Here is a 21909-nt window from a genome sequence, read left to right on the forward strand (position 1 = left end):
GCGGCGCAACCTTCTCGATTCACGTGGGGCTGGGCTCGCGCTGGGGGGCGGGGGTCGATTTGTGGGCGGCATTTTCATTGAGAAAAACGAACATTGGCCGCAGCAGAGGGATTCGGGGCCACTCGAACGAGGCAGCTTAAACGCTTAGCCTGTCCCAGAGTGTGCGTGTGTGTGTGCGTGTGTGTGTGTGTGTGTGTGTGTGTGCGGGGTGTAACTAATGAATGAAAGGAGAAATAAAAGTCAAATGGAAAAGCAAAAAAGAAATGTAATGAAAATCAAATCAACGTCAAAAGCAGATCGCAACGGAAGCTGCAAAGCTTCCAAAAATGTTGAATGCACGTGCTTTTGGCCTGGTTGTTGTTGTTGTTGTTGTTGCTGTTTGTGTGTGAAATGTTGCCTGTTTGTTGTTTGCCAAACGATTTCATGTCTATATTATACGAGATTTCACCTCGACGTTGTTGATTCTCTATCTAGGACACTTGTGACGTCAGACGGCGCTGAATTTATTGTGCGATTTGTGCACAGGCCCGAAAAAAGCAGCCAAAACCAAAGTCAAAGCCACTCAGCCGCAGAAATTGGATGGCCAATTTTCCCATACACACTTCTGCACTTACATGTTCACATCTACACATACATATACGTATACATATACACATATATATTTATTTATATATGTATCTTTTTTACACGCTCGCAGTGCTAGTGAAAATTTGCTGTTTAATGAATTTGAAAATCTACTTGAAATGCTCAACGAAATGAATTGTCATTTATTTTTGTATCTTTCAGCTTATTTATATAGAAATCTATATATATATCTATCTGTATATATATATATGTATTCACAAAGATTTCGTCTTGTGTATGAATGAATCGATTTGTTTAATTTAGCTGTGCGCCTTTATTGAATGTCAAACAGTTTGACCTTTTTGCATTGATTCATTTTGATTCCCCTGTCAATTTTCCTTCTCCCTTTATAGGAAGTTCTATCTTACAGGTGAAATGATATGGCAAAGGCTTTGGGTCAATAGGGACCACTCTTGGCTCGAAGAGCATTTCGTATCTCTGTTTAAACTGAATCTAAATCTTTTTATATTATCTATACTAAACGTGGGCATGAATAGGTACATTTACCAGAAGACTTTACCTAGTTCAAACAACTCGAATCATAGTAAGCTTTTAAGGTATCTTAGAAAATTATCATTAAAATCGAAAAAGCTATTCTTCACATTATCACATATCACATTTCACATATCAATATATACATATCATTGATAGCTTTGTCGTTTGCTCAAATAAGTGCTTTATATGCTTCACAAAACCTGGCTTGAACACTTTTCAAGTGCTTAAATTGGTAATAGACAATAAGCCAACAATTCTTGTAAAAGTTTACATCGAAATCTCAAATGTCCATCGACTGTATTATTGTCTATGACTGACCCGGCCTTTGTTTTTTATTCAAATTTTAGATATTGCCCAGCCTTAATTTTTTCGTTGCATCATTACACATTTCCTTGAGAAATTTTTGCCTTTATGACTATTTATGCCTTATAGCTGAGTCTTCCACGAAAGTTTTTCATATTGAACCAAATCGTTTTTGAAGTGAAATATGCTGCCTTTCGGGAAGCATTTCGTTGAGCTTAAATTTCGGACCATGCTAGATCTCTTTAAATTCGTTCATGAAGTCGGATATGCACATTTTACTAATGCACAACTTTGATACAAATTTTCCATTCATGAGTTGTGGTTGTTGCAAAAAGTGTGAAAGACGTGCAAAGTGAATTTTTTACAAAGATTTTTTTTAGAAGAGTCGAGGCCGTTCGGATGAAAAATTATATATAATAGTTATTCCACGAATTTTCCACTTTTGTGAATGGAATTTCTAAAAAGAGAATTTGCTTCACAAAAGTTTGCTACAAGAAAGATGTCAGCTATATAGAGATTATATATATATATAGACTTGTTACATCCTCTTACTACAGAATTAACATTTCAGCTCTTTGTTTGGTTTATATGCAACAATTTATGCAGACTTTAAAGCCATGCCTAGATTCCTTAGTTGAATAAGTGTTACCAATAGTTGGGCCTTATAACAGAATTTAATCGGAGTTATCTTCGTATTATATTTATATCTACCATTAGCTATAGCTGACTATGAATATATCGGAGTATGAATCGATTCAAGCGCCGCGCACAAATCAGGCGCCAAAAACGATTTAATTGATAGCCGAGTGGCAACCCTGGCAATCAGCTGGTGTGCACACACACACACACATCTACTCGATTTGATGGCTGGCTGACCTTGAGCGCAGTGCAGCTGCTGCAGCGGAAGCAACCCCCAAGCGGAGCCAATGTCGAGGTTACGCCTATCGAAGGACGTTGCCAAGGCAACAGGACGCCAACGCAGCAGGCGGGCTCCGGTTCGGGCTCGGTCTCAGGGCCAGCTCATTGGGCAGGAAGTGCAGCCTGCAGTCAGAGCAACTGTTTGGGCGGCCATTGAACGGCAAAGCATATTCAAAATGGCCGTCAAAACGTGTTGACCTTGAATGCAGCGCGTTCATTGGCTGCCTCGCCAGGCGGGCCAAATCACGGCTTGCGGTCGCCTTTAGGAGCGGGAGCGGAAGCGGAAGCGGGCTTTAAAGTGAGCGTGGGAGGCGTCTTAATTCAGCTGGGATTGGGATTGAGCAGGATGGGGTGAGAGGGGGCTTGAGACTGAACGGAGCACTCGATCGAGCCCGAAAAACTGCATTAGACTGTCAATTTGCATAGAGAGTCCCGGTGGTGTGGGGAGGGGGGTGTGTTTGCCAGGTTTGTGTGGAGTGTGAAATGGAGCTGCAGTCACCGCCGTCGTCGCCGTCGCCACATCAACAACAGACCTTAACTTGAAGCCCACGCAGTCCAATCTGCGATGGCTTCGTTTCGCCAAGTTCGGCACTCGTGTGTCGCGCGTTCGGCCGAGCTCGTGCGGGCGTCGTGTGCCCCAGCATCCTGTCGGGCGGCAAGTCGGGCGCCAAGCCGATGGCAACTGCAGCACTTTGGGGCACGGTCGCGTTGCAAATGGCGTGCAGCGTCGTGCCAGTCGATGGACGAGCGTCAGGCTGCATTCAACGTACCTAAATCTCCGTTTGCCGTGTGCATCCAGCCAACAGGATACACTCCACACTCCACGCTCCACTCCGGACCTCGCTCCGTGTGTGCATAGCAATTTTAATAAAATTACCCAGCATCGCACGCAATTAAATACAAAAAAAAAAAAAAAAAAAAACCATTTAAAAACGCAAAAGACAAGACGACAAGTTTTTTTTTTCGCCCAAATAAAAAAGGACAACCCTAAAAACAATTTTCCGCTAAATGTGCGACATTTTGTGAATTGAAGATAAATTTGCAAACTTTATTTAAAAAGTGTTTCTAGCAAATAGTTAATTAAGTGCATAAACAATTAGCTAATCAGAGCATATAACTAACTCGTAAATAACCCAGTTAAACATTTTGTGTGTGCGTGTGTTAATAATTGTTAATAAGTACTTAGTTAAACTGTCTATTTAGGCAAAGTACAGTTGCCGCAAAACGTGCACTTGCATCAATTAACATACAAAAAGTTTAAACCATAAAGTTTTGCACCTCAATTTGGTGGTAAGTACATTTTATCGATGCCTAATTCATTTTTTATGGCTTGCGCCTAATTTTAATAACTTTCCAGCTAATTTGTTGTTATCCTGCATTAATTGGCAAATGGAAACTTGACAATTTAATTGCTTTCAATTAATTTATATTGTTTTCGAGACACTTTTCGACTTCTCCAAATTATAATTGTGCAATTGGAATGGTTGCTCCCGCTTAGCTCTAAATATTCTAATGTTTTATCGGGTCTGCTAATTATCAAAAAGGAAAATATTTCCGGTTCAGTTCGCGGCTTGAACCAGCTTCCTCTCTAAAGGTTCAGTTCGGGAACCTGACTTAGCTTAGGTTTTAATATTCTAATGTTCGATCTGGACTGCAAATACAAAAATATAAAGAATATATTTCAGGTACAATTCGTGGTTCGAACCAGCTTTCTCTCTCGAGTTTCAGTTCGGGAACCTGACTTAGGACATACGTGCAACCAGTTATTGGTTTCGTTATTTTCATTTTAAAATTTCTTTCAAAATAATAACAATTAAATGGTAATTAAGACAATAACAATTAATTGCGCGTTTGTTCTTTGAAAATATTAAAAGCCAAAAGATATTTTTATATACAAAAAACGCGCTAGATTCTAGCTTTAGCCAAAATTTGGCTAAGCCTTATAGCCTTATAGCTGGCTCTTCCACAAAAGTTTTTCATTTTAAAGCAAACTTTTTTTCAAGTAAAATATGTTTTGTTTTTGGTTCAATTTGAGCTCACATTCAAAATTCAATTGGAACTGGTTCATTTTCTTATCAAATTCTTATCAAAGGTAAAAATAGTCAGTTCTATTTGTGAATTAACTTCCTAATGAAGTGTGGCTTATTGTTAATAATAATTGGAATAATGCCAGTTTTGGTGACCGTCATAATATTGTTTAAGTGTTTATAATTATTAATAACAATTAGAATAATTATTAAATGTTTCTTCCTATTAATCATTATTATAGTAACAACTGTGTGCTTTTGTTTGTGCACGCAATTATTTAGATTTGATTGGATTGAAATAGATTCTATTAATTTGAATCAATAGACTTCGAATAAATTTACAAATAGACAAATGTTAAGATCCTGGAGCTATATCTTGATATATGACTTAATATTTAAATATTGTTTTATTTATTTAATTATTTATTTTTGAAAATTTTAATTTATTTATTTAGTCATTTATTCAGTTAATTGATTTTTTATTTATATATTCATTAATTATTCAGTCAATTAATTATTTTTTTATTGATTTATCGATGTATTTTTTTAAATTATGCATTTAATTGCTTAATTGTTTATTAATGGTCGGCAAACTGAACGACTGTCAACTAAAGTATTTAATATATAGTAGCATTATGTACAGGCTTTTGCAGTGCCAAAACTGAGATCAAATTTATATCAAGACTTTGAAGTTCTTTTACAAGTGCAAAATTGAACTAAACTGAAAGGGATCTCTAATCAAGACAGCGCTTCACAATCTATAAAATATTAACAGCAACAGAATACAAAAACTTCTAATAACAAACCCGACACACTGGAGATATTTTTCCCTTGCTCTCCATCACTTCTCCTGCACTTCTCCTTCTCTCTTCTTCTCAGTCTCAACTCTCTTGCCAAACAGTAGCTGTTGGCATCGGTTCCAGGCCATGGTTAAGACGGGCTACAAAATATTTGGCAATTGCGAAAAAATGCGAAACAGTAGTCGAGAAATTCCAACAGCTGAACGAATCTGTGAATAACCGACAAAGAATTGAATGCACGACCCATTTGTCTCTTGATTTTCGGTTTTTGGGGTTTTTAAGCTCTTAGGTAGCCGAGGCATATATTGGTATCATAATGGCTCGAAATCAAGATCAGGCAGACACGGCTTTGCTCTTTGTCAGCCTCGAGCAGAGGGGCTGGGGCAGGGGCAGGGCAGGTGCTGGGGCGTTGCCTTAAGCTCGAATCAAGCTCCTGAACGAGGCGCGGATCGGGCAGCGGCAAATGCGTGAATAACTGCGTTAATTTCCCAAGTTGACAGCGGATGTGGCTACTGTTGCATGGCATTCCATTCCTGCGACTCCAACTCCAGCTCCGTCTCCAGCTCCGGCTGCGATCATTCGCATTCGTTTTGGCATGAGGCATGCAACAATCTGCGGCATTCCGCGGGTGTGTCAACTGTCTTCATTTTGGCCAGCCAACGCCGCATGCTGAGCGCCATTTACGGCCAGACAATGTGCATATTTCTGAATAAGCCCCCAGTGGCAGCCACAGCCACAACCACAGCAGCAGCAGCACCAGCAGCAGCCGCGGCAGCGGCAGCGACTGACCGACTGTTGCAAACACCCGCGCAATTTACCTGTTAACCTTTCATATGCGAGTATGCGAGGGCTGCCCCAACAGTTTCAACAAGTCGACCAAAAGGCGACCAAACCTGCCTCAGCTGATTGGAAATCTTTCGAAGGAATCAAGTCAACTGCCTTTTTGTGATGGCAAATCTGTTAAAGTCTTTGATTTTGTTATAGCTTAAGCAAACCAGAACTTAGGTAAAAGGTCAATACTTTTAACCTCCTTGACTTTGTCAAAAGTGAAAAGTCCTTTAGAATCTGCACTTGAATTTCCAAAAATGCATTTATATATTTAAAGTTAGATTCCTTCGGGACTTGGTTCTTTCATAACTTCACCTAATCAGAATCGTTTTTAATGAAGGCCATGGCTGGCCCCTATAAATTTATTCAAAATATTATTAAATATTAATACAACATCCCAAATCAAAGCGATTTGAAAGAGACCTCTAGAATTTGCACTTGCATTTCCAAGCATCCATTCCACAATAATTCGACTTAAGACATTCTAAATCTTAAGTTAGAATCTTTTTGCGACTTACTTTTTTCCATAACTTTACCTTTTCTTCTTTTTATACGCAAAGAAACTTTGAAAACAGATTAAAAAAAGGGTTAATGGATTTTTAAAAGACAGAGGGAGTCTTTTCCGAACCCATAAAGTGTATATATTCCTGATCAGCATCGAAAGGAAAAGCGATCCAAGTCATTCTAGCAGTCTGTCTGTCTGTCAGTTTGTCGGTCAGTCTGTCATTCTTACTGCCAGTCTGTCATTCAGTCTGTCAATGGGCCATTCTGTCTGTCAGTATGTCTGCCAATATGTCTGTCAATCTGTCAATACTTCTGTCAGTCAGACTCTGTGTGTCATTGCAAGTCTGTCATTCTGTCCGCCAGTTTGTCAGTCCGTCTGTCAGTCCGTCGGTCTGTTTGATCTCAGAGATTATAAGAGCTAAAATCTTCAAATTTTGAATATAGTTCTGCCTATTCAAGGGCATTTCGTATCATCGATAACTTGTCCCATTTGCATCGATAATCGATAAAAATCGTTATCGTAAACCTATTCTTAAGCTTATTTTGTAGCTTCTAAGAGCTGGAGAGCCCAAAATTGCTATGTGGACTCTCGTTAAGTATACACATATCCAGATTATATTACTTTTTGGATGACTTCTCCCCATTTTCCCAAAACTGAATACCAAAAGCAGATTTAGAGACATTGCCTTGGCCTTTGGTTAATATATATATTTTTATAAGTTGTCTCTGTAAATCTGTTTTTTATTTATGTGGGAGTTTAGGACTCAGCGCTGCTTTCTAATAGATCTCGTAGGCCCCATCATTAGGTGAATTGCCCCCTTAAACGTTGAATTATATTTCGTTATGGGCTTTTACATATTTGAATTGGACGGAAGCGGGTTGGCGTTTTGATTGTTGCCATCGCAGTCGCAGTCGCAGTTGCCATTGTTAACATTTGTTTAGCTAAATTATTAAAAACTCAAATGGGTTTTAACGTTTGTGTGTCTGTGTGTGTGTGCGTGAGTGTGGCTCGGCTTTCTGGGCGACCCACCAACGCCGACGGTTTTCGGGCACTTTCCAAGTTGATTATATGCAAAGCGGAAAAAAGCCCACATCGAAAGCGAGTCCAAAAGCCAACAATTTTTGGCTGAGTTGGCAAAGATTTTGAACCTACGAACGATTCCAAATTTGGTTATAATTTAAATATGCATTTGTTATGCCCTGTCCCTCTCTCTCTCACATAAATTATTGTCAGTTTAGTGGGTAATTTTTTAAACATTTTAGTGCATATGCCGATATAACTTGCTGGTAACTCTCCAAATCTGTTTATGGACTTATTTATTAGCTGTCCTAAGTTCGATTCGATTAAGAAGCTAAGAAATTATTGAAAACTTGCTTGGGTTGCTCGATAGAGGGCGCTTTGCGTCATTTTATTGCTTGACGCTTGTAATTCTCAACTAGTTAAAACTTCAAAAGGGCTAAAATCCGTTTGCACAGTTGCGAGCAAAAGTCTGCGGATAAGGGAAACTGCTATTTATGGTCGTTATATATTGTTGTTGCTTATTATTTGGAAGAAAAGTGCCTAAAAATGTATAATTTGTCGAAAACTGTTTAATTTGCCATTTTTTGACGATATAACATGCTCTAAACCTTTGCCTCGTATCTACGAGGATAGGAATATGTAGATGGGCTTATGTAGATGTAGAAATGTGTAGAAATGCTTTAGGGCTATTAAAACTGTGTGACTCGGAACAAAATGATATAACATATAAAGCGAATATCCGTCGATGTCTTTTGTATACGAGCTATAGACAAAAAATAGAATTTGAATAGATTTTGTAATTGGGCATTTGAATATTTTTATAAAATGTTAATTTATATAGCATCAGATATTAAATAAGAATCTTCTACTTAAAAAGCTTTTCCTCTTCTATAAAATCCGAAAGAGCTTATTTAGCCTCTTCAAAAACTCTTCTTCTATATAATCTAAAAAGAAGTAAAGAACATGTTCCTTGTCAAAATAGCTTCTTCTTCATTGCCAAAAGCTTTTCTTCCTCTAAACCAAAAAGGAAAGTTAAATAAAGCCCTCGACTTGTATAAAAAAGAAGCCATATTGCACTAAAACCAGGCAAAATTTGTTTAAAATAAATTGCAGCTGACAACAATTTGCATTTCTTGACTGTGTCAATTTATCAATATATATTTTTGTTATTAATATTTTTGGCCATTTTGGGCGATTCGAAAGAAATCGTTGTGGAAAAACCCGCGAAGAACTTGTTGTCGCGCGTCTAGAGTGGGTTAGAATGTTATATATATATATATATATAACTATGTATGTGTGCATGTGTGTATATGTATCTGTCGCATAGCTAAGAGATACCAGATAGCCAGCCAGCCTACCATGCGTCACGCCCACATCAAGAAACAGACAAAACTTTTTAACCAAAACTGTCGCAGTTTCATTATGCCCAAAAAAACGAAGAAAAATATTGTGTATATGCCATATGAACTGATATAAAACCCAGTTTTAATGTTTGTTATACTAAGTAGCTCTTAAAATGATTATTTTTGTTGCTGTTGTTGTTGTTGTTGTTGTTGTTGTTGTTGTTGTCTGGTTGATGTAGGGCGACGGCGAGTCTGTCAAAGATTGGGCATTGTTCACGAATAAACTGGTCGCAGTTAAGAAAAAATAAATATATATATACGTATATGCAATTTATCCAAAAAGAAGCGTAAACAATTTACACAGATCCAACAATAAAAAAATAAATAAAAAAAACAACACAATTTATACATGTACATATAGAGAACATTAAATAAAATAGCCAAGAAAAACATCAACAACAATTTTAAATAATACAAAAGCGAGAAGAAAAAAAAAACAACAAATTTATATATTGTTGCTGTTTTTTGTTTTTTTTTTTTCGTTGCCAGCGCACACGACGACGGCAGCGACGCTGGCAGCGCGGCAGCTTTGCTGGCGGCGCAGGCCTCCATTCATTATAAACGGTTTCATTCATAAAAACGACTCTGGCGAGCGAGTGAGCGAGCTGCACGAATTCGCCGTGTGGCGCTCTTTGACTCGACTGAATTCGCTCGACTCGTGGCGAATTCGCTTTCGCTGGACTGTGATTTGCGCTCGCCGAAACGAGTTGAGTTTTGTGGCATTGGAGAGGAAGTTTCGAGTGTCGACTATGTGTGCGCGTGTGTGTGTGTGTGTGTGTGTGTGTGTGTGTTACATACAAAAATACATATGTACACACAATATGTATGTATGCATACATTTAGCAAGCCATTTTGATACTATGCCATAGAGTAAATGTACATACATATATGTACGTACATATATGTACGTATGTATTTGCGTGTGTGTGTAGATATTTGAGTTTCGCTTCCTTCTGCCCTGGAAAGTTCATGCTAATCTGTGCCTTGGCACCCAATAGTCTGTGTTCCAAGCTAGTCCGTCTTTTTTCTATTTTTTTTTTTCTGCCTTAGTTGTTATCTATAGTCGATCCGATTTGCTTGCTATCTCCCCCGATTTTGAGGCTTGGCTTATTAGACAACAAACAACTCTTCACGCTCGCTTTAACTTTTTGTCGTTGTTGTTTTTCAACGCACGTCGCTGTCGACGTCGCTGCCGTTGTTGTTGTTGTTGTTGCCGCACACTTTTTATGTTGAAGCCAAGAAAAGTGCTACTGGTTTTGAGATTTTATTTTAAAGTCGCTGCGCACAGTTGCCAACGCGCCGCAGAGTCGTGTATTTTTCATTTGACACTCACTGCGCGAAGCACTCGGCAACTCTGCCGAACCTCAACAGCAACAACAACAACAACAACAACAACAACAGCCGCAGCAGCAGCAGCAGCCCAAGCAGAGACCAGCCACAGCCAGACAACGTTGAACCAGTCGTTGATGTGTTTGCCTTTCAATATCTTTCACACTGTAGAGCGTTTTCTTGTTGAAATTTCAGCTTCGATTTGACTCACTTTTTAAAAATGAGTTAATTGACATTTGAACCTTAAATAGAATGTGTCTTATATGACGACATCAATTGTCAGCTGTGTGGCTTGGTTGTCTCAGCTTTGAGCCAGCAAAAGAGAAATCGCTGGCTCAAATTCATTTTGCATTTGCTAATTTTTCAATAATACAGCATACAAAAGTGTTTAAATATATGCATATTTATGTATTGACATGCCAAAACGTAGCCCCTCATTCGACTGAGCAGCATTTGAATTGATTTAAACAAGCACTTTGAACTGTTTGCACAGGTGAATGCTTTGAGACAATCGTCCCCGCCTGTTGTTAACTTTTCTACTCACACCACACACTGGCACGACAGCAACAACAACAACAACAGCAACAGCAGCAGCGTATGCTTACCTCATGCAACATTCAGATACAGATACTTGCTCGCACACAGATAAACACTCAAACAGACAGACACTCGCACACTCACACACACACACACACTCACTTGGCAGCTGCAGCTATTCATGCATAGACAACAACCAGCAACAACAACAACAACAACATCGCCGCGGTTTTGTAGCTACTTTCGCCTCGCTGTGTGCGTATTTTTCATTCATATTGGCAGCCAACGCGAAACAGACACACGGCAACGCTCATTGAGGCTGATTTTTTATGGCCCAGCGCAAAAAATTTGGTGAAAATATGCAACTAGCTAAGATTCATTAAAAAAAAAAAAAAAAAAACAGAAAAAAACACTCAAAATCGAAGCAGTGGGGAAAATATGATTTGAGTGTTTGAATTTTGTTTTTGGTTTCGGAATTGGAAACACACTCGTGTGGTGAATTCTTCGCGTAGGCAGCGCCAGTGTGTGTGTGTGTGTGTGTGTGTGCGTGTGTGTTGAGTAGGGGGGTGTGGGCACTGCAGGGGGTGGCGGCTGCTGCTGTTCCTACAGCTTGTTTGCGCGCTGTTTGCTTTTAAATTTAAATGAATGAAAAATAAAAAACGAAAATAAAAACTGGCATGAATTTGTCGCAAGTCCACACAACGAACCGCCCCACGCACCGCACCGCACCGCCCCGCCTCGCCTCGCCTCGACCAGCACGCACCGTAAAGCCGAGCCGTCATCGGCAACGGCAACGGCAACGGCAACGGCAACATGAACGCGGCGAGCGAGCGCGCCTACAAGTTGGCATATTTTCAATTTCCGTTTTTTTGAAAAACAACAACAGCAACACAGCAAAGCCCCCAACACTCAAACAGGCACACACATACACACACACGCGCGCACACCAACAAAGCAGCACAGCCCCAAAGCTTATGTTGGCGTCGGTTGCCGCTGACGGGCATCGGGCATCGGGCATCGGGCATCGGGAGGCGGGCAGCGGGCAACGGCGGTGGCGGCAACGTCCGGTTGGTTTTTAGTACGAAAATTCGTCGCCGTCGACGTCGCCGTCGTCGCTTATAGCATAGGCTTCGTGCGCTTTTGAGGCCTGTAGTCGCTGCATGTGGGACAAGGGCGCTAGCTGTTGGCGGGGGGCTTAAGAAAGGCCGACCATGTGTTGTCGCCTTACAATGCTGTGTAGTTCAAAATTGTTTTGTAGTCACTCGAGCGGCGTGAGTGCGGCGAATTCATTGAGTCAAAGAGCGAATTCGCTTGCGCTCTCGTTAATGATCAGCCATATACATACATACAGACTCACAGCGGCACACATACACAAATATATATGTATACATATCATATTATACCAGTCGGATTTTGCGAAACGTGTTTTGTGTAAGAGTGCATTTGCTTGAACAGCAATAAAAAGAAATCAAGCAGCAACTACATATTGGAATATGCCTAATAACTAAATCAGCAATAACAAAATAAATACACATCTATACAGATATTGAATTATCTAACATTTATAATGAGTAAAACTTAACAATATTTACAAGTAATACACCAACAATTACAAGTAAATATATATTTCGTGAAAAAATGTTGTTTCTACCCACGTACTGCTATTAGCAGTGGAAAAGGCAGCGAGCGTAACTGCTTTTGGCATGCGCTCATGTCCGACTGGGTGCTCGCCGCACTCACACAACTGCGCTCTCAGCGCGCTCTTTTCGCCGCACATACAATTTCAGAATGAAACGTATTCGCCGCTGAAAAAAGCAAACGGTTGCCAGTACGTCGCTTGGAACTCGGCATTCATTTCGCTTCAAAAACTTTGAGCGTGTACACAGTGCAACGTGAACGGAGCTGAGCAGAGCGGCTGCCGCGAAGAGTATAATTTTTTTTAGCCTGGCATATTAAACATTCACTTAAAACAATTTAACAACAATTCAAATCGCACATAACGAACCGACGACCAGTAACCAGAGCAATTATAATAAGTTCAAATTTAAATGAAAATATTGTGCAAAATTGAAGTGAGTTTTCAAATGTTGTTTGTATTTAATAAATGAATTGCAAACGCAATCGAAAATCTATTTTGGAATTACAAATTGCTTCCAATGGAAATCATGTGCCTAAAAATGTAAATTGCGCAAAGAAAATCGACGTCTATTTAAAAGTCCAACAACAACCACAACAACAACGAGCACGGCAAAAATATCTAGCGAAAAAAAACACAAAAAAAATTTCAATTCAAATACAAAACGTGTTAAGCGAAAAATAAAACAACAGCAAAAGCAGCAGCTACAACAACAACAACAGCAGCAACAACAACAACAACAACAACAACAACAACAACAGCAGCAGCAGCAGCAGCAACAACAAAAACGACACACGAAATTTGTCTATATAAAATTGCATAAAAATATTTTTTTACTGTAGTGTGTTGTCGTAGCGCACAAATACAGCTGCAAAGCGACACTCACACAGCTGCAGCCGTCGACGTGGCCCCCGTCTAAGTGTTTGTCTGTGTGAGCATGTGTGTGTGCGTGCCAGTGTACATGTGTGTGTGTGAGCCGCAGTCGCTGTCAACGTCAACGTAAACGTTGCCGTTGCCGTCGCCGTCGCCGTCACCGTTACCAGCGTCGCTGTCGCCGCCGCCGTCGTCGTCGTCGCTGCTGCCGTCGCAAACGTTCATTTATTATTATTATTATATTTTTGGCACGCAAACCTGTAACAGTCGCCCGTGCTGCCAGCGTCGCCGTCGCAGTCGCAGTCGCTGTCGCGTTTTGTGTTAATTAAATTTACTTTTGTGAATGAAATGCGAAAAAAAACCAGCAAAGCGAATAAAAAAAAAATCGTTTTTAATATGTACATAAATGCTAAATAAATAACGCAAGCAGCAAAGCAAAGCTACGCCCGTCTATTTGTATATACACATACACGCGCACACACAAATATATATAAATATATACATACAAACACACACACATACACACACACACACACGTACGTATGTATTATGTGCCGCGATCGCGAGTAGTCGAAATAAAGGCCACAAAAATCACGTCGAATCCGAATCCGAGTGCCCCAAACACCCCAACTTTGGATTAAGCATTAATTGGATATATTTATATATATATATATATATATTCCGATATATTCCGACTCAGATCGAACGGATTATACAGCCAAACATTATCATATTGGATTTTAACGGATTGCTTTTGAAAATCAACGTAAGTCTCGAACACAGCTCGTAAAATATCTGGAATCTCTCAATTAATCGAATTGTTCAGCCTTCGCGCCATATCTCAGATATCAGGAAATGCACAATTACCAATTTCCACGGCGGGGTCGTGACAAATGCAAATGTTCATTTATGTCTATAAACAAACACACACACACACACACACACATGTGTGTGTGTGTTTTATAGCATAGTATTTTCTGGTAAACAACAACAGGAAGGATTATTTTGAGCTTTAATCAAACAAGCTAATAATTTATGTAGGAAATGTTTACACTTTCTGTGTGTGTGTTTTTTTTTTCTTTGAGAGATTGTCACAACATTTTTGCCGGAAATTCAAGTTTCTATTATTATTAATCAATATTATTTATAAATGAGATAATTTTCTAGTTAATATGTGACTATAAAATGTAATTTCTTGACAATTCGGCGTGTATTCCAGCAGTTGTTATATGGAATAATATTAGAATTGGCTGTGCGAATTATATTGAAAGAATTTCAGAATGTGTTTTGAGAACAAATTGGGATTGGTTTAAGTATTCAATGCTCTTCAGACGTTTCTCTTTCTTTTGTGCTTGATTTAAGTCCAATTTGGAATTGAAAGCTTCAAAGAAGATCTTAAAGCAAGACTAAAACGAAGGCCAAATGTGCTTAAAGTGTGCCGAACCGAAAATTCTATAAATAATATATTTATAAGAAAAATGAAATATCAAAGCCTAAATCAAATACAGGACTTAATAAGATATAAGTCAAAAGGTTTTGAAAAAAGAAAAGACGGAGAATTTTCGAGATATTTTTGAAAAAATCTATTTGAATTATGCGGCAATTTTTCATATTGAAACTTGATAGAAAACTTATGTAGCTCTCCTTTTTTAAATGCTGCGTTACATATTGCCTGACAAATTTGTCACTTACTTGGAAAGGGTATCAAGCGAACTGAAATATGTTTAACTGACTTTGCAGTTGTTTGTTTGTCTCGTCGCGCGGCTATTTACCGATCTGCCAGGCAGATAATGCGACGGCGACTAATAAAGATTAGAATTTGTGTAAAAAAATATATATATACGAGAACCGAACGAAAACAGTTTGTTCAATTGTTGTATATAGTTCTATATGTATATATATATATATATATATATATATATGTGTGTGTGTGTGTGTGTGTGTGTGTGTCTGATCGATCGGATGTGATCGGGCTGGATGCGTTTGTCTTGCGCTTCATTGTTGCCCGGCTGATAAGGGCCTGCCGATTACGAACTTGCCCATTCACTAAATCTGCCAGTTGTCTAATCAGTTTCTCACTCATTGTTTTCAATTCCCCGAACACCTGAGCACTCGAACACCCAAACAACCCAAATAACCCGAACAACCCAAACACTCGAGCACTCTTCCAATGTTGGCTCTAATCTTAAAGTCAACTGGGAAATCACGTGCCAACGCACGCTGCACGCCCCATAAACATGCCTAGCCAAAAGTAAAAAATAGAAATGAATAGTTATATATATCTTTATATATAATATAAGTATATATATATATAATTGTATAAAAAGAGTTCTATTTGTGGGCCGATTTCGTCATCGATAGTTCTTGTGCCGCCCAAATAGCAGGGCGGCATCCGCCTCGATAAGCGCACTTTCGTCCAGCTTTTACTTTCTATTTTCCACTGACAAAGCGCTTCCAATATCAGCTCAGCAGTTATCGGCCCGCTGCGGCACTACTGAAGTGGGTGGAGAACTGCGGCGGCTAGGGTACGGCAATTTGTCGAAAATAGAACCCAGTCAAGATCCAGGACACGCAGCTCGAAATGAACGACTGCCTAATACGCTGTAAAAGCTGAAAGCCCGGAATCTTAGCAAGGGTTTATTAAGAGTGTGTTATCTGGTATATTATACTGTCTATACAGATCCAGAATATTTCTATATCTTAGACACATATTCTATAGCATATCTATCTATCTATCTGTTCTACTAACTGTAAACATAGTCTATTCACAAATTATGATACTTCTTCGACACATACTTAATAACAGATTTAGTATATTATATTCCAACTCCAGATCCAGATCCTACTCTGCATACTCTATTAGACAGATCCAGTATATTATAATTCTTTTACCTATTCGACGCATTTCCGCTTTTGTAGCCCAGCTCTAAGAGACTCATTAGTGAACCTTTAGCCTTGGGCTTGGGAATTTCCACATATTTGAATGGCATCTTTATGCCCTGTGAATTACAACAAGATCGTACTATAAACATCCAAGTTACTCATTAAGAACTAATGACTCTCAAACTGTCTTGGCTTGTGACTTTAAAACTGTTCTGGATATTCATACAGAAGTCTAGAAGTCGAAGTTTGGCCGCAAGCAAAAAGTCTGTCCAGCTGCTCAGGCTATAAACACATATCGAACCAATATACCCCTTGAGTATCAAGTACAGGGTATTCAAATAGTTAAACCTAGCTAACGGGCTGCGGGCCATCTAAGTCGAGAGTCCAAAAATAAACAAAGAGGCGTACAAACTTTTTTTTTGTTATTTTCAGGCCGATAAGTTCGTTGTGGGGCATGTTAACATTTTGTTTTGCCCCCATCTTGTTGTTGTTGTTGTTGTTGTATTTGTTGTTGTTGTTGTTGTTTATATTTTGATCGATGGCCTCTGCGTTCCACATACGTTTCGTTGTCGAGCGTTCTCTTCTTTTTTTTTCTTGTTGGCTTTTTTTTTGGCTCGTGACTGTTTTTTTATTTTGGAAACGAAGTCGATTTCGATTTCGATCTGTGATAGGTTTTTTTTTTTTTTATGTTGTCGTTCTGATAGCTGAAGCTTCAGCAGGCGGCGGGGGGAGGCCCCCCACCCCCTCGCAGAGCTGCCTCTGTGTAATGTGCGTGTTTTTCAATGGAATTCTGATATGGCATAGTTTTTATCAAATTCGCCAGGCGCACTTGGCATTAAATTTAATTTGAATATATTCACACACACACACACACACACACACACACACACACAGCTACAGTTATATACACCTATTTATGTCATAGCCAAAAATATGCAGAAAGCGGCGAAATTCATTCATGAACGTGTCTAAAAGCTAACGCTTCTCGCGTATATAAATAAATAAATTATATGCTTAAATTTGATTAAGCAAATAAATAACAAATAGCAGCAACAACAACTAGCAGCAGGTATTCAATGTGTTAGACAAACACTTTTGAGCCAAAATCTACAATGTCGTTGATGACGCAGTCGAGAAAACGTGGCCAATGGCAAATTGTTGGCCGGGAAAACCGAGCCACATACGCAAATGCAGAAGCCAGAATAAAACCAACAAAATGCTTAATTACATATTATTACTAAATATAATTAATATATGAGTGCATAAATATGTCAAGGCATTATCCATATAGAAGTAGACTTTTTATTTATATAATTAATTTAATTTCAATCAATTTATTTATACACCTTATTTCATTTGTTTGTATAATTTTTTTAATTTAAATTACTTACTTCATTTAAGATTTTTGGGCTAGTTTTGTGGCTCACTTCAAGTTCAATTTGTTGATAAAGCCAAACTTAATATGGAATCTGCTTAAGTTAAAAGTTGTTGCTATTCAAATGCTTTAAAAATTCTCAATGCAATATCTCGTCTTGAACTTTGAACTTAGCTGGCACGTCCTTCATTTCTTTATTGAATACAGTCTGCTTTAATATAAGCTTTGCCTATTTTACGCTAGATTTATCTTTATCTCTCACATCCAAAGCTGCTTAAAAGAACATCAATTCTTTAATTGAAAAGCAAATAATATATTTGCTTTCTTAATCGCTTGGGCTGTGCTTCAAAGTCTTTTATATGTATAATTGTATGCATATAGATCTGTAAATATTGTAAAAAATGTGCATTCGAATCAAGGCAAAAACATTTAAATCAAGCCCAATCAAACTAAATACTAATTACTGAAAGACAACAGAGCCAGGCAATGTTGGCATAAATTAAATATTATTCAAATACACTTGCAGCACGATATATACAGATTCTTACATTTATATATCTATTCATATTCGTGCATATATCAATACTTTGTACTTTGCTACGCTTTGAGGAAAATTCTCAATTTTGCGGCCGCCAGCAAAGCGAAACCCCAACTGAAAAGCCAAAGAAGGAACCCCAAAGAAAACGTATTTAAAATAAAATAAAATGCAAATACAAATACAAATAAATAAAACAAAGGCAAAACAAAATATAAATACATGCGAGTGGAAAAAGCAAAAAGTCTGAAAAGATTTTATGCCGCAAGCAAACATGTGATTTTAATTATTTTTGTCGTCGCCAAATTGTTATTTTTGAAAATTATAATTTTTAAAAATAAACGCAAAGCAACAAAAGCAACAACGGCAACTCGGTTGGGCAGTGCATCGAATGACGATGATGATGATGCTTATGATGCCAATGATGATGATGATGCCAATGATGATGATGCCAATGATGATGCTGCTGATGAAATTAATGGGCACACTTGCTATAAAAGACATCTATCTGAACATTTTGGCGCTCGTCGAACTTACGTAGATTTGGGACTTTCTCGTCTCTGCCAAAAGATAATGAAATTCATTTGAAATAAATCTTGAGTTAATCGAGAATTTGTTAATATTATTTTAGAGAGTTGCAGCTCATTTCTTTTTCTTGATTGCTTCTCTTCCATTTTTTTATATATGCAATTAGCTGCCTCGGGTTGCGGATTTCAATTCATTTAAATAAAACATATATTTATTTTTTATACTGCCAATAATAATTCATAATTTAAATAATAATATATTTAATATACTTAAGCTTTAATGTTGCTGCTTATAGATATGTCTACACATTTCTAAAAAGACGCTTTTTTGACAATATTTTATTTAATTTCTCCTTATTATTTGTTTATTAATCATTTGCGCGCTTGTCTACTGAAAATATTGCAAGTCGTAAATATTTTCGCATTCAAAATTCGCGCTAAAGCTGAACTCTAACCAAAATTGGCAGCTGTCAAATATGGTTAGATAAATGCACAGATCGCAGCCCAAGTCATCTACGATTTGTAACTGCGCCTGCCTGGAAATAGTTTCTTTTTTATATTTACTTGATTTCATGTTTCGTTTGAAGTAAAAAATAAATTAGAGTTCGGATTCGAGCAGGTTCACTTGCAGATAATGTGTATAGGAGAGGCATATTTATTTACTGAACTAAGAACTCAACAGAATCTAATTTTCATACCTGGTTCTTTATGATAATCAACACAGAAATTGCATGTTCTTTAATTGTAATCCGCATTGAATTGGACCTTTTTAATATCCTTAAGTAAATCTTATATGAAAAAAAGTATTATTATTAGTATACAAAAATATAAATCTAATTTGTTATTATTTTATTATAATATTCTAATCAATTAATTGTCAATGAACAATACAAATTTCTGTAATAGAAGTGAGCGATTGTTTTATACCTGCACAAACAAAAACAAATTATTATTATAGTTTTTCAAACTCTTTTGTTAAACATAATTTCATTGTTTCACGCTAATGCAAAGACTAATGACTAACTAACTAATGATAATAACTTCATTTAAAAGCAAATATGTTTAGCATTCGGTTTACTTTAATCCAAATTCTTAGCAATGCCTTTGTCAACGTCTTTTTGTATGCGCCAAGCCAAGTGACATAATTTATATAGTTTATATAAATTGTATTAGCGAACATTTCCATGGCAGGCCATTCATTAGCCCATGCCAGATGCCAGCCCCTGGCTCATTAGACCCCTTTTGCCTGGCTCTCGCCTTCGTTAGCTAGTTTTTGCATGCCCCAAAGCTTAAGCGGTTCCCAGTTTGAGTTCTTTTCATAGACGCTGCTCGGCTGGGCCACCCAAATGGCAAACGTCGAGAAGCGCATACAAAATGCTCATTAGACGCGCACATGTGATATATACACACACACACACACACACACATGTCTAGATATGTGTATACACATATATCTGCATAAACAAATCCGTTTGGCATGGCGAATGTCGTCAATGAAATGTTCGAAAAACAAAATAACAAAAATTTCGCTCAAAGATGACGTCCAAGCTGTCAGGCGCCCCCTTTTTTTTTTTTTTTTTTTGATAATACTTAGCTCTAGCCGTGTGGCTGGGCGCAATCTTTGCCACCTGTAGGTGCCACAGGCAACTCTTTGTTAGGCACGCCTCATTCTCCCCTGCCACGCCCAAGACTGCGTGGGCGATCCGGCCAGCTTGTGACGAGCCCACGCGGCCTTTTGTTACTGCTGCTGCTTTTGCTGTTGTTAGCCCTGTTTTCGGTTTGTTATCCTGGGCAAATTGTATCTCACACAGATGCGCAGCGCGACAGACACTTTAGGCGTCACTCACCTCTTTCTTGTGGCTGCCAGATACGGATACGCACGGTGCACGAGCAGAGGAGGGCAGGGCGGAGACGGCGACGGCGACGGCGACGGGGACGGAGGGTGTGCGGTTTTTGTTGGCCAAAATGTGGCTAAAAATAGCTAAGCGCAGACAGTCAAGTGTTCTCTCTCGCACTCGCTCGCTCGCTCTCTCCCCCTCTCTCTCTTTCTATTTCTTTTGCTTTGAGTGTCTGTGTGCGTGTGTGTGTGTGTGTGCGTGCCCTCAAATCACGCGCCTGTTTCTATGCTTTGATAAACTTTGCCCGCTCAGCTGTTTGTGCCTGTGTGCGTGCTTGTCTGTGTGTGTGTGTGTGTACTTGAGGGCAAGTTAAGGCGGGTCAGGTTGATGTCGAGCGCTATTCATTTTTGGGTGGTTGCCTGCTCGCTCTTTGGGCTCAAAGGAAAGGTCGCTTTTGGCTCTCAATTGTCGTTGTTGTTGTTGTTGTTGTTGCTATTTTGGTAACATTTGCTGCTCTTTAAGTTGGGGAAATAAATGCTGTATATAGGTAGACGCAGACGACAGACGTGCTGGCGTTCCTATCAGCACGTGTGTGTGTGTGTGTGTGTGTGTCATTGACGTCATCAACAGCATGTCATGAATGTCGCTTATTTTCATTTGGCGTATTTTTTTTTTTTTGGCAAAGTGTCTGTGTGTGTGTGTGTGCTCGCTGCCGCTGCCGCTGCCGCTGTCAGCGTCGCTGCGTGGGCGTTGCGCGTGTAAGGATGTGAACAGAATTTTTGAATAGCGCACGCAAAATTGAATTCAGAATGTTTAGATGTGTGTATGTGTGTGTGTGTGTGTGTGTGTGTGTAGGCCTCAGCTAGATGACTCTATTAGTGTTCTGCCCTTTTTGTTGTTGTTGTTGTTGTTGTTTTCTTTTGGCGGGGTCGGGCCCGCGCAATTTGTGGGCGTTGCTGCGCTGAAGAAGAAGTAAAAATAGCCGAAAACGAGCTTGAGCATGAACAAAATTTGTAATAATATTCACAGCGCGAACTACCTGATAAAAATATGAAATAAATCAAAAGTTATCAAACGAATAAACGGGAAGTCTGTAAAACATGGGAATATATTTTGGCTAGATATTATATATAAATTATTTAAACTTCATTCAAATACATACAACATTTTCCTATTTCATTTAGTATTTAATATTTTGGTATTTGACTTCGTATCTATCGCGATTGAACTTAGTTCGGCTGCTTAGCTATGATGGGAAGCTTAATAGAATCGAAGGCCTTTGAGCTGAAAAAGATCATTTCGAAAACTAAGTTTATTTTTGTTAAAGAGTTTCCTTTGGCTTTCTATTAATGCACAAAATATAATTTATAGATTAAAGATAAGAAACGTCTGTGCCTGGCTTTAGCAACATTATGCTTCATAATGAAACCAGGCATATCTCTCAGTAACTCCT

The 21909-nt window shown here is 38.6% G+C and overlaps 1 protein-coding gene across 2 annotated transcripts in view; it reads left to right on the forward strand.

The window, feature by feature from the left end:
• Positions 1–3286: 3286 nt before the first annotated feature.
• The window catches only part of sty (sprouty signaling antagonist), a 29911-nt gene continuing 11288 nt past the window's right edge, over positions 3287–21909 (forward strand). Inside the window, exon 1 of one of the 2 annotated variants that reach the window (XM_015175698.3) lies at positions 3287–3630. The gene's annotated coding sequence lies outside the window, so the exon portion shown is untranslated. Of the gene's footprint in view, positions 3631–12632; positions 14065–21909 lie in introns of those variants that run through there. The other variant, XM_002046799.4, reaches the window with a different exon arrangement.

The sequence above is a fragment of the Drosophila virilis genome, chromosome 3, assembly GCF_030788295.1.
Source record: "Drosophila virilis strain 15010-1051.87 chromosome 3, Dvir_AGI_RSII-ME, whole genome shotgun sequence".
Classification (NCBI taxonomy): Eukaryota; Metazoa; Arthropoda; class Insecta; order Diptera; family Drosophilidae; genus Drosophila; species Drosophila virilis.